We start from the raw sequence: 11,790 nt of genomic DNA, 5'->3' as shown, positions 1-11,790 counted from the left end.
GAGCCACATTCCAGGTAGGGATTGTTTAGCTAGGCATCTGAGTCACCTGCCAACCGGGAGTTGCTAAAACGTGCATCATCAGTCATGAACTAATAAGAAGGTCTAAAATGGAATCTTGCTTGTTTTTGGAGAAAATAGGGGAATCTAAGGCTAGATCTGATGGAATGTTTGTTTTGAAGATTTTAGACTTAGGATATGACTTTTTGTATAGTTTAATCGTAAACTTCAAATCAAAATCTTTGTTTATTGGATGAAAACAAGGGAATTTTGAGTTAAAATTTGGTATGGGAATAGATTAAGTGGGGAGTTAGGTGGATGGTTCCAATTTAAGGGAGAAATAGTTGATTTTGGTTTTCTAGCTCTAGTTGTTCAGGGCCATCAAAATGGAATCTTGGTATTTTGAAGGTTGATTGTCATGGATTCAAGGTGGGGCTTTGTAGGTGAGCTTATTTTAGTGTCTTTAGGGAAATGGACATGTCAAATTTGGATTTATTGAGTCAAAAGTTTGAACATTGCATAAATCGGAACCGTTAATTAAATGGGAGGTTAGTGTGATGAAGTGTAACTAAGATTTAATTTCCAAGTCTAGGAGCAGTGTTTAATCAGATGTTTGATGCTAATTTCAATATTCTCGTTTATCATGTGGATTGCACCAAAAGAGGGAATCTTGGGTTTTAGTAAATCTTAGGTTGGTTTGATTTTATTTTTATGCTTTGGGGTTTAAAAGGAGGGCATAAAGAGATAGGATGAAGAGATTAAGCAAAAAATTGGGTGCTAATAATCAACTTTACCCTCTTTCACTTGATGGATTTCAGCTCGGATGGCAATAATCTCCATAGTGATGTCACCAAACCTATAGTTGTGGTCCCTGAGGGGGACATCGGGCATCGGCTTGGGTGTCTCCCTAACCCTTGAGATGTTTCGATTGTTTCGGGAGTGTCTTGAGGTGGCCAAAAGATTTCCTCCTCGAGAGCATCGGTTATTGAGGTGCTCACGAAGATCCAAGAATTGAGTAGGTGGAGCAAGTTCTCACTGGCTCTACTTTCTTGACAGGGATTGAGCCACTCCCAGTGTTCTTCGATGGTCCTGTGATGGTCCAAGGTAAAATGGCCAGCATGATAGCCACTGTGAGTACGGATGTGCTGCCAAGTTACCAAACAGTTGCTGCTTTCAATTTCAGAAAAATCCTCCTTAGTTCTTCCCATGAGTCATTGAATAATGTGGTGTTAGTTGACCTCCTACCTCAATGCTCCTAAGCGTTAATAGGTTGGCTGTATTAGAGTTAGCCTCTCACGAGTTACTACAAGTTGTTCAATTGGTGAACAAAAGGAAAGCTACACATTACATTAGTTGCTAAAATTGCTCATGTGTGTCGTGATTCTAAGGAGCGGGAGGAGTATTGTTGTTTCTTGCCTAGAGCTATTCTGGTTATTAGGCATAGTGATTTGGATTGAATGTTTAATTGATAATTGAATTTCCACAAATGGCGTCAATTGATGCTACCAAATATAACAATGAGGTCAAAGCTAGAACTTTCGAGGTAATGAGATTGAGAGTCCTTGCTGTCAGCACAAAGGGACCTTAGATGCCTCAGGGTGTGGTCTTAGGGGTGTGGACTACGGAAGTTAACTTAATTGAGGACTGGAGAAAGCTGAGGTGCCAAGGTGAGAAGAGTACAAGAGCAATTAAGTGTATAGGAATGCACAAGAAGATTACCTAAGGCCTAGAGTCTGTACTTATAGTTAAAGTTTCTCCCAAATTGGTGCGGTGAGCTTTCAGTAATAGTTCCGCCATGTTGGGTGCCATTATAGGCCATTAAGGTGATGACTGCATGGGCAAGCGTTACTCAATCATAAATGTGCAAGGGGGCTCGACCAAGGTCGTAATAATGCCTGCCATTATGGTGCTTCGTTAAGTTGCACTATAAGAAAAACAGTCTAAGGCGACAGTCATTGGTCCGCCATCTAAGTAGCTGTCGGCCTAGATCAAGACCACCACCGCCTTTGGTGACCGGTCCGGGGCAGTCCAAATTTCATTAACACGGCAGTCTATCAGGACTGCCGGCTTAGTGTTATTAAAGACAGTGTGTTTGACTTCCGGCTTAGGTTTTGTCAAAAATTGTTTGGTTACTTAGGCAACGGTTTGAACCACCGGCTTTGATCCTAATTGACCGCCACCTTTGGTCTAGTCCAACATCATTTGCTTTCTTAGGCGGCGGTTCAAACCGCCGGCTTAGATCCAAATGACTGCCGCCTTAGGTCTTGTTTATGGTTAATCTAGCAGTTTAATGACCGCCAGCTTAGATATATATACATTTTTTAATGTTTACGCCAGGTTAATTCCGATATTTATTAGTACATACACTTTTATTAATTCATCACTTTAATACATGCTTAACAAATAATTCATGATAATTGATACATGAAAAGTTAAGAAACTTAAATAAAAAATGCAATTTAAAACAAAATATATTAATTAATATACAAATCAAACTGTTGACACACAATATCCAGTTGACATAAAAATACAAGGGCTTTAAAAAATTCAGTTTATCGAATAAGGTTCACATCTTCAAAAGCAAATCCATATAAATTATTTGACAGAGTTAATGTAATCAGAAACATATAAATTATTAAAGAATGTAAAGTAAATGAGATAACCATAAAAAATGTATAAAAAACAAGACATTCAAGGAGGCATCCTAATTTAGGATTCTCATATCAATAAATGAATTATGCAACTAGTAAATTAACCAAATCAAATTGAAACCTCTATGGCATGACAGAGTTAATGTAATCAGATTGTAGCACATAAAAGCACATTAGGATGATTGGTCTGGATTTAATTGATAAAAAAATGTAAAATATTTCAAATAATGAACCCAATCTACCCATTTAAAAGTGGTGCTATCTGTATCCTTGTGCTTATATGACCCTATTTACATATTTCACTATCATCAATAGAAGTTTACCAGTTGCCAATATAAAAAAGCTTATGTGATGTCAACAAACTAGTGTTCATGGAGTTTTTTCTCTATTTCACCACTCTTTCTTTAATATTTCAGATATGAAATCCTTCTATTTCCCCTATATCAAGAGTGAATCCTTTTCTTCTTTACATAGAACATATATCCTATAGGGACTTTTCTCCTTCACAACCTACACCACAAGTCTCTTTTTTTTTCATGTACCCAATGAAGTATATACAGCCAGAAGGGCACCTCGGAAAAGAGCTCTTCACAATGAAGTATATTTACCATGAATGTATAAGATGAGAATACAGAACCTGAAGACACCTTTCCGATAAATGAAAGAAAATCTACAAAATTAAAGGAATTGAATCTACCAAAAAAACTTAAGAGGTATGTGGGTAACAAACCTGGAGAGTGAGACACAGCAGCTCTGCAAGTCTCTTCAATGTGATCCTAGAGTAATATTTTGACACGACTAATATGTTCTGAAAGCATATATGTCAACTAAATTAATTTGAATATCTAAAATCATAAAATCTTGAAAAATAATATGCCATATAACTGGATGTGCACAAGCCAATTACATGCTCAATAATTCTCTGTTTTAGATCCTCTGCTGCTTTCTCACCCAAATGACCCCCAAGCATGTTCTTTTCATTCTCAAACTCATCCTGATATGTCTCCAATTCCTTTCTGAGAAGTCAACTCTAACTGTGCCCAAACTTGCAGGATCTGTTGACCTACAAGAACGGAACAGAACAGGTATTTTAAGCCATTTTGAATGATAGCAAGTACCTTCTTTATGACTAGATTATATCTCCTAGATGCATGAAGTATAGAAAAAACACAATGAAATGGTAGGAAAAAAGTCCTTTCTAACAAAGAGAAAGCAATAGATGGTACCCCTTATAATGACACTAGACAAGCAATCTGTTGGATCATTTAAAAACATCAAAGTGCTGGCAAGGAAACCCCTTATAATGGGCTGATATGATGGTACTGCCTCTAAGTTGGGTGATAAATATAGTAGGGACTAGGGATATCACATCACATGAAATCCCTTTCATCTGCCCACTGATGTTTCAAAAATCAGGTCAGACATATTGAACCCAGAAAATTGGATACTGGGAAGCCCAGTTCTGGAGAAGTTATAGCTTCAAAACAGCTAAATGGTAATTCAATTGGGAACCAAATAGCTTTCCTGTTCAATCTCTGCTCTGATTTTCCGGACATTGATGATAACAATATAGATTGTGCATAACATAGAAAAGATAACAACCTCTTCAAGGTTTGTTGCACTATCTTCAAGTGATGCACTCAAAGACTTCTCTTGGATTCCCAATCTGGACTTTGGAGTTGAAAACCCAGTAAGGTTTTCTAACTTCTAGTCGTGTGAAGTAGGATTAGCAAGCCATTTGATAGGGACGCCTGTGTTCTTTTTTTACTGTAAATAAAACCTGCAAGTCAATGGGAGGGGGAAGATGACAATTAAAAACTGAAAATCGAAAAGTGAAAACTTCCTATATGGGGAAGTAAATGGAATGGCAAATCTCAGCAGGTGAACAATCAAAGTAGGTAATGAATCTTCCAACAGAGCAAAATAAATGATTTTCACAGAAGTTCTTAGTTATTAGCTATAACTTGGATAAAATATAATTTGAAAATTAAAATTTTCAAACAAGAGCAAATAAAAACTCTACAGAACCCAAGGTTACTTATTGCAAATTTGCAATCCAAAGCTTTTCTTGGGAGGAGCCTTTGCATCAAGCCCAATGACCATTAATTTCCAAAATCAAAAAATATGGCAAACAGATGCAGTTTTTACATTTTTTCTCAACTTTTTTACTATGATCTCAAGTAGTTGCTACTTGATACTTCTCTTCCTCTCAATTTTCTACTCTAGAGTTTTGATTTTTGAACACATCACCTCATCCCTTCTTATAAATCAAGACAGAGAGAGAAAGAGTGTGTCTATACGTGTAAGAACTATGAAGAATGCATGAAAAAACTGAAACGCGGTGCCTAGATGCAGTACTTTTTGACAGCAGCACTCGGTAGTCGGCACTCCACAGTGCAAAGTGAAAAGTGCACAAAATCCTTATATTTGTGCAGCCAAGAGTGAGGTCGGCCATGGGCATAAACCCACACAAAAAGGCATCATCTCTATGGTGATTGCAACTTTTCCTCAAATCTCAGGCTCTCACCTTTTCGTGTCTTTCCTAAGGATGCCTAAAAAAAGAACTTTGTATCGAGGATCGTGGGCACATGATGTTTGATGCTTGTCTGTTTTATTTGTTATTTAGTTCTTTTTAGTAGGTGTTTGGCATCAATGCCGATTTTTCTAAAATGGTGCCACATCAGCATCATGTAGTCTGAAATTTATTTTTTTCTAAAAACACTTAATGTTTGATTAACCATTTTATGAAAACGTTTTCTCAGACCACACTTTAGAAATAGGAAAAGGTGTTTTTTCTTCTTTTTTAAAGAGGCAAAAAAAAAAGAAGAAAAACTTGCTTCTCTGTTTTAGTTTTTAATTCCACACCGACCCACCCTTAATTGGCATGTAGTCATGCATCCAAATTCTTTCTCAAATCTAGGGTTTATCAAAGTGAACCCGATTACCCACCATACCAACAATTTGAACCCATATTAATAACTAGGTAGATGTATATTATCATCAATTAAAAATCTGTTGAGAGTATTAATTATATTTATAGAAACTTTTATTATGAAGAAAGAGAGCCAAAGAAGTAAAGCAGGCATTCCATATTGCCATGCCTACCATGTAGAGAAAGTGGATTTTGCTTCTCCACTTTTATAAACCTAGAAGACTTTGAAGAAAATAACATAAAACAAAAAAATTTAAGAGCAGCCGTGGATAGGTTGGAAATCACTAATTGCAAAAGTCAATTGCAAAAGAACTCATTCACTAATTGCAAAATACATGTTATGGAAATCACTAATTGCAAAAGAACTCATTCGCCTTATTCTTTCCAATAGCCTGGGGCCTTTTCTAGCATTCTTGATAAAACGATGCTTTAGAAGTTCCTTAGCACTTGGTCTCTGAAATGAAGATAGTAAAAGATATAAAATTAGAATTTTAGATTACACCTTAATAATGAATGAACATTTTACAAGGTTTCATTATCCATAAAAAAACTTCGTAGACATGTTATCTGGTTAATATATGATAAAAAATAGAGCTGCTTATTGATAGAGTGGTTCCACTAGGCCAAAAGACTGGAAGACTTTAATATACACCCATTACAGAATTACAGTAACATACAGAGTCCCAGACCATAATATGTGTCAACATGCATGGCACAACCATAATATATGTGTCCAAATTATACCAAGCCAATCCAGAGTCCCAGACCAAACAAAGTACATTGCTTGGACTATCCATGCATATAATTGCTATTAAATGATTGAAAAGTCCATATGATATACATCCATAATTCCATATCCATCATGTGGCAGCAAGAAAAATATGTACTAAGTACAAAACAGCCATGCCCACTGCACCTAAAACTTTTCAACAAAAAAACAAAAAACACAGGGAAACAATTTCTTTCATAGGATGGGAAAAATGTTCATCCAGCTGCACAACACAAACAAAATCACCACCCTTCAAAACAATGAAAAATGACTTTTCCATATGGAAAAAGTAACTCTACTCGACAAAGCCTTAATCCCAAACTACCTCGAAAAGTCGGAATGGTTATATGGCAAAAGAAAAGATTCATTGATTCATTTTCTAAAGTTAAACAACAGCAGCAGTCTATTTGATACATCAAAGAAAACAAACCTGAGGGGGGTTTTCTCGAGGAATGATGAAAAGAACCCTCACTGGGTGGAGATCTGCAAGTGGAGGTTCCCCTTTGGCCATTTCATTTGCAGTTATCCCCAAATACTAGATATCAGCCTGCATCAAGTAGAATCTAAATGCATGAAACAAGTGGACCAAGGTTCCGTGAAGCAAATAAAATAGACAACCCTTCTGACACTTACTTCTCATTGCATCCATCTGAATTTGGAATTACTTCTGGAGCCATTCAGAATGGTGTTCCTACAAATGTCTGCCAGATCTTAAATTTATTAGTACAAAGAGTTGACTGCTACACATAAATTATTAAACATTCCCATCTTATCATAAATAAAATAGATAATCCATAGCATAGTAAAGGAAATGCTAGAAAACTCCAATCCTGTTATATTTATCAAAGCATGGAAATAGCATGACCTTTCTTCTCGAGATTGTCCTTGTTAGTTGTGCAGAAACACCAAAATCAGCAACCCGTTATACACTTGAGAAATAAGATTAAGAAACTAGAATCATCCATGATAAACATCATATAATTTTCCCATGCCAGCCAGGATTAATAATTTTGGCTTTGTTTAAACAAAAAGGCATACCTTAACATCTCCATTCTCTGTCAATATAATGTTTGCAGCTGCCAAAATGATTGTAAGAGGGGTGTCATTAAAGAAAATGGTTAAAAGAAGATAAGACTGCATGTTTGAATCTAAAACAAGAACAAAATAAGGAATCGCAAATACTACTTTACTGAACATCAAAAAATAATTTGCTAAAGAGAATTTGAAATTGGTATGACCTTTAATATCTCTGTGAATCTTTCCTTCATTATGGAGGTCTTCGATGGCATGTAGCAAGTCGCGCAAAATGCATGCTATAGACATCTCATCCAGTGGAGGTCCTGCTTAAATCTACCAAACTACAATGTATGTTAGCTCCTACACTCCAGAAGTGCCTATAAAGAAGTTAAATTTCTTTACTCCTCTTCTCTTCTCTTCTCTTGCTCGAACGAACGAACGAACACAACCTCGAACGAACGTTCTCTTCTCTTCTCTTCTCTTGCTTAAATGAACGCCCAGAAAATCGCAAACCCTGGATTTTCTTCCCAACTTTCTTGCTTGTGAAGAATAACTTGTCTTATTCTTCAAAATTTCTCTGCTGGAAACCAGAGAACTGCTGTCTTGCTCGTGAAGTCTTTTTTTTTTTGGTCGAACAGGAAGGGGGAATTCGCGCGCGGGAGAAAGAAAATTTTCCCTGCCTGCGTTTCTCCGCGCCGGTCCATTGTAAAGTTAAACCGGTTTAATTCCGGTTCAGAAAATAATCCGCCGAATGTCCATTATAAAGTTAAAGACGAAGACCGCCGGCTTTAACTTTGACCGTTTTCCTCATGGTGTTGGGAAGGAAAATGATAAAGTTTGCCTTTGAGGCTTCTATGATGACAATGAAGCCCCCCTGGGCATGCCACGTGTCTAATTGCAATATGCTAGATGAATTTAATTATATTAGAACCCAAGGTCGAATCTTCATTCAATCCCTAACCGGATCAGTCTTGCAATATTGCATCACTTGTTCAAAGGCCATATTAATAGGTGCAAACTAATCATTTTATCATTTCTCTTTCTTTTTCTTTTTTGCCAACTTTAGTGCTTTAAAGGTTTATTATTTCATGCAATTTTTTGCTTAATAAAATCTGTTATTTAGGTAGAAGATTAAAAGCTTATTAGTTCAGTTTATCTGTCAACTCTATACCTTTGAAATGGCTAAATCTTGTATTAGTATTGCATAGATCAGTATGGATCGGTTTGATATTATATTATAACTATTGCATTGTGGTTGTCTATTGATATTCTATAAGAGTTCGCTATCAGGGTTAACCGTACCTCAATATGGTTGGGCCCATCCATTTATGTTGCATAATCCAATCCCTTTGAATTGATTCAGGACTGGGTGGAAATGATTCCAAACTGATAATAATTGGGATAATATATTAGGGATGGGAATCGATTCAATCAGTTTGTGTTCATCTGCACCATTGGGTTAGATCCAACCCCTTGACAAAGTCAGGCCTAGTTTTAACATGACTACAACTTCCTAGGCTGTTTTCTTATAGTTAAACCCATTCATTTAACATGCTAATGATGGTTTCAACCTTCTCAAGTGGGCTCCATTTATCTCTCATTTGAGTCTTAATTACACTGGTTTAGCTAATGCCTCAGATTTGGAGTTACTATTAATCAAAATGGTTTTAGTTTGAAACAATTCCATAAGTCTCATCACCTCTATTTCACTTGATTAATGACTGGTGATTCTAATCCAACATACGTGAATTATTTACACACATGATGAACCAAAAGATAGATAATTATACAAACACCTACGACTACAAAACATCAAATAGAACAAATTAACACACATCAACAACATCAACTAAGGGGGTTCTGAAGTGTGGATGAGAAATTGGTGGGGTATGTCCACACCACACCTTATGGCAGGGATCAATCCACACCACACCACAATCCACAGCTGTTTTGAACTATGATAGATTATATGGACCAAACCAGTTTACAACCACGGTGGCATTCTATATGTGTGGTGTGAATTGGTCCACACAGTACTTTTTTATTCCATGTATCTAATATACATTTTATGGGGAGATTTATACAGTCGATCACAAATTTTTAATTTTTGCATTTTATATGATAAATAAATTGAAAAAAAGGTATCAATATGTAGACAACAATTGCATTTTTTAAATAATTAAAATTATTATTTTAAATATTAAAAATTAAAATTAATATTTTAAATATTACTTTATTGATAAAAATATTAAAAAATTAATATTTAAATAATGATAAAAGAGTTGACAAGGATAACTGTAGGACTTGTGTTAGAATTAACATTAAAAAATATTATTTTATTGATAAAATATTAAAATATTAAAATTTAAAAATTATTAAAAGATCAAATAAAATAAGAGTCATTGGACCAATGTAATGTAGGTGCATTGCACTGAAATCTTCTCACAAATTGTCCACACTATAATATGGATCATTCACGAGAAAATACTGTGGATGATAAATTAAGGCGTGGCCCATCCTTGTCCACGCTATTTTGTGGACGACGACTGTTCACACATAACAGAACACCATATTTTACCAACGGTGTCTACGATATATACACACTACCCAATGCCACCTAATTTTCTACTATAAAACACATGATTTGCATCTCAATGGATTGATTTGATCATAAATTAGAAAAGCTAACCTGATCACCATCTATATACAGAAAAAAGAAACAAAAAAAAAACAATTTTTCAATAGTAATTAAATAAAAATTTTATTAAAAGAAAGGAAATACAAATAAATCCATCCAACCACAAAGAAAAGGCCGATCGAATATCAAACAAAACCGGGCCCCAGTGAACATATCTCAGTAGAAAGCTCAAAACTCACCCCAAGGACCTTGCAATAGGGAACCAAAACCACAATATGCAGATTAATGTCATTTGGCTTTGCTGATACTGTAGCAATCCGTGTCGACAGTGGTTCTTATATTCCGTTTGGACTTGTTCTGTTGTTCGTTTTGAAGTTTGAACCTCGTTTAGTATTTCTTTTTAGTACTGAAGTGATGAGCAGTGTAGATATAGATTTGACTAGTCGAGTTCGGTCGGAGAGATTATAAACACATATAACATAATACAAAATACAAGGTTTTGCATTTATAAATTTATATTTATACTCTTTCCTGAGCCTAAGAATTCGCTATCAGGGTTAACCGTACCTCAATATGGTTGGGCCCATCCATTTATGTTGCATAATCCAATCCCAATAGTCATGTGGTTATGGTTGTAAGTTTAATGTGTTGAATATTTTCATATTGCTGATGGTAATAAGTTTATTTTGTTGGGTCAGGTTTTAATTGATTCAGAACTGAGTGGAAATGGTTCAAACTAATAATAATTGGGATAATATATTAGGAATTGGAACCGACTCAATCAGTTTGTGTTCGTTGGTTCCGTTGGGTTGGATCCAACCCATTAACAAAGTTAGGCCCAGTTTTGACATGCTAGTGATGGTTGCAGCCATTCATTTAAAATGCTAAACCCATTCATTTAACATGCTAGTGATGGTTTCAGCCTTCTCATGTGGGCTCCATTTATTGGAAATGGAAAAATGGTGTCTAATTCTTCTTTCTTCCATCTGAATCTTACTTGGTTTAGTTAATGCCTCCGTTTGGAGTCGCTATTAATCAAAATGATTTTAATTTGAGACAATTCCATAGGTCCATCACCTCTGTTTCACTTGACTAATGGGTGGTGACTCCAATCCAGCATACGTGAGTTGCGAGCTGTTTTCTTACACTCACACATGATGAACTAAAATATAGATAATTAGACAAACACCTACAAGCCATCAAATAAAACAAATTAACTCACATCAATAACATCGACTAACTCTTTACTACAAGTAGACTTGTTTATAGGCCGGGTGGCCTGACAGGTCGGCCCAGCCTGGCCCAACCCTCGAACGGGTTTGAACACGCAAATGAGCTCGTGAGACAAAAAGCCCGACCCATAATAAATTTGAGCGAGACTTGGGCTTTGCAAAAATTGCCCGGCCCGGCCCGACCTATAGACTAAACCTAAAAACCCTAATATCCTAAGTAACCCTTCTAATTCATCTCTTTCTACTTTTCCAAATAGTCGAATTTCCCGGTGTCGAACCTCTCTTCTCTTCACATCCTCCTCACACTCTCAGGCAGTTGTAGAACCGACAAACATTCACCGGCGCAACAACTCCGAAAGACCAACGGTGAGTCTTCTCTTTCTCTCTCTCTCTCTCTCTCTCTCTCTCTCTCGTTCCTCTTCTCGCTTCTTCTCTTTCAAATCTCAGACACCGGTGAGGCAACGAACGTAGGCACCGGCGGTGGCAATGAGTCCTCTCTCTCTCTCTCTCTCAGACGCAAACTGACTCCACTTTTCACTGTCAAAATCGCAGCT

At 36.3% G+C, this 11,790-nt stretch overlaps 2 long non-coding RNA genes across 2 annotated transcripts; both read right to left on the bottom strand.

Annotated features, from left to right (window-relative positions):
- Window positions 1–2,449: 2,449 nt before the first annotated feature.
- Window positions 2,450–4,889, bottom strand: LOC104596686 (uncharacterized). The gene is made up of 3 exons (XR_735078.3): window positions 4,251–4,889; window positions 3,556–3,711; window positions 2,450–3,456 (listed from the first exon to the last, which is right to left on the bottom strand). It is a non-coding gene; the product is annotated as an uncharacterized LOC104596686 (long non-coding RNA).
- Window positions 4,890–6,364: 1,475 nt separating this feature from the next.
- LOC104596685 (uncharacterized) lies at window positions 6,365–8,010 on the bottom strand. The gene is made up of 5 exons (XR_016076074.1): window positions 7,588–8,010; window positions 7,215–7,425; window positions 6,983–7,050; window positions 6,780–6,896; window positions 6,365–6,572 (listed from the first exon to the last, which is right to left on the bottom strand). It is a non-coding gene; the product is annotated as an uncharacterized LOC104596685 (long non-coding RNA).
- Window positions 8,011–11,790: the final 3,780 nt, after the last annotated feature.

This window comes from Nelumbo nucifera, chromosome 5 (genome assembly GCF_055504915.1).
Source record: "Nelumbo nucifera cultivar China Antique chromosome 5, China Antique-T2T, whole genome shotgun sequence".
NCBI classification, from domain to species: domain Eukaryota; kingdom Viridiplantae; phylum Streptophyta; class Magnoliopsida; order Proteales; family Nelumbonaceae; genus Nelumbo; species Nelumbo nucifera.
Note: the sequence above shows the minus strand (reverse complement) of the source record. Positions and strands in the feature narration are given on the sequence as shown.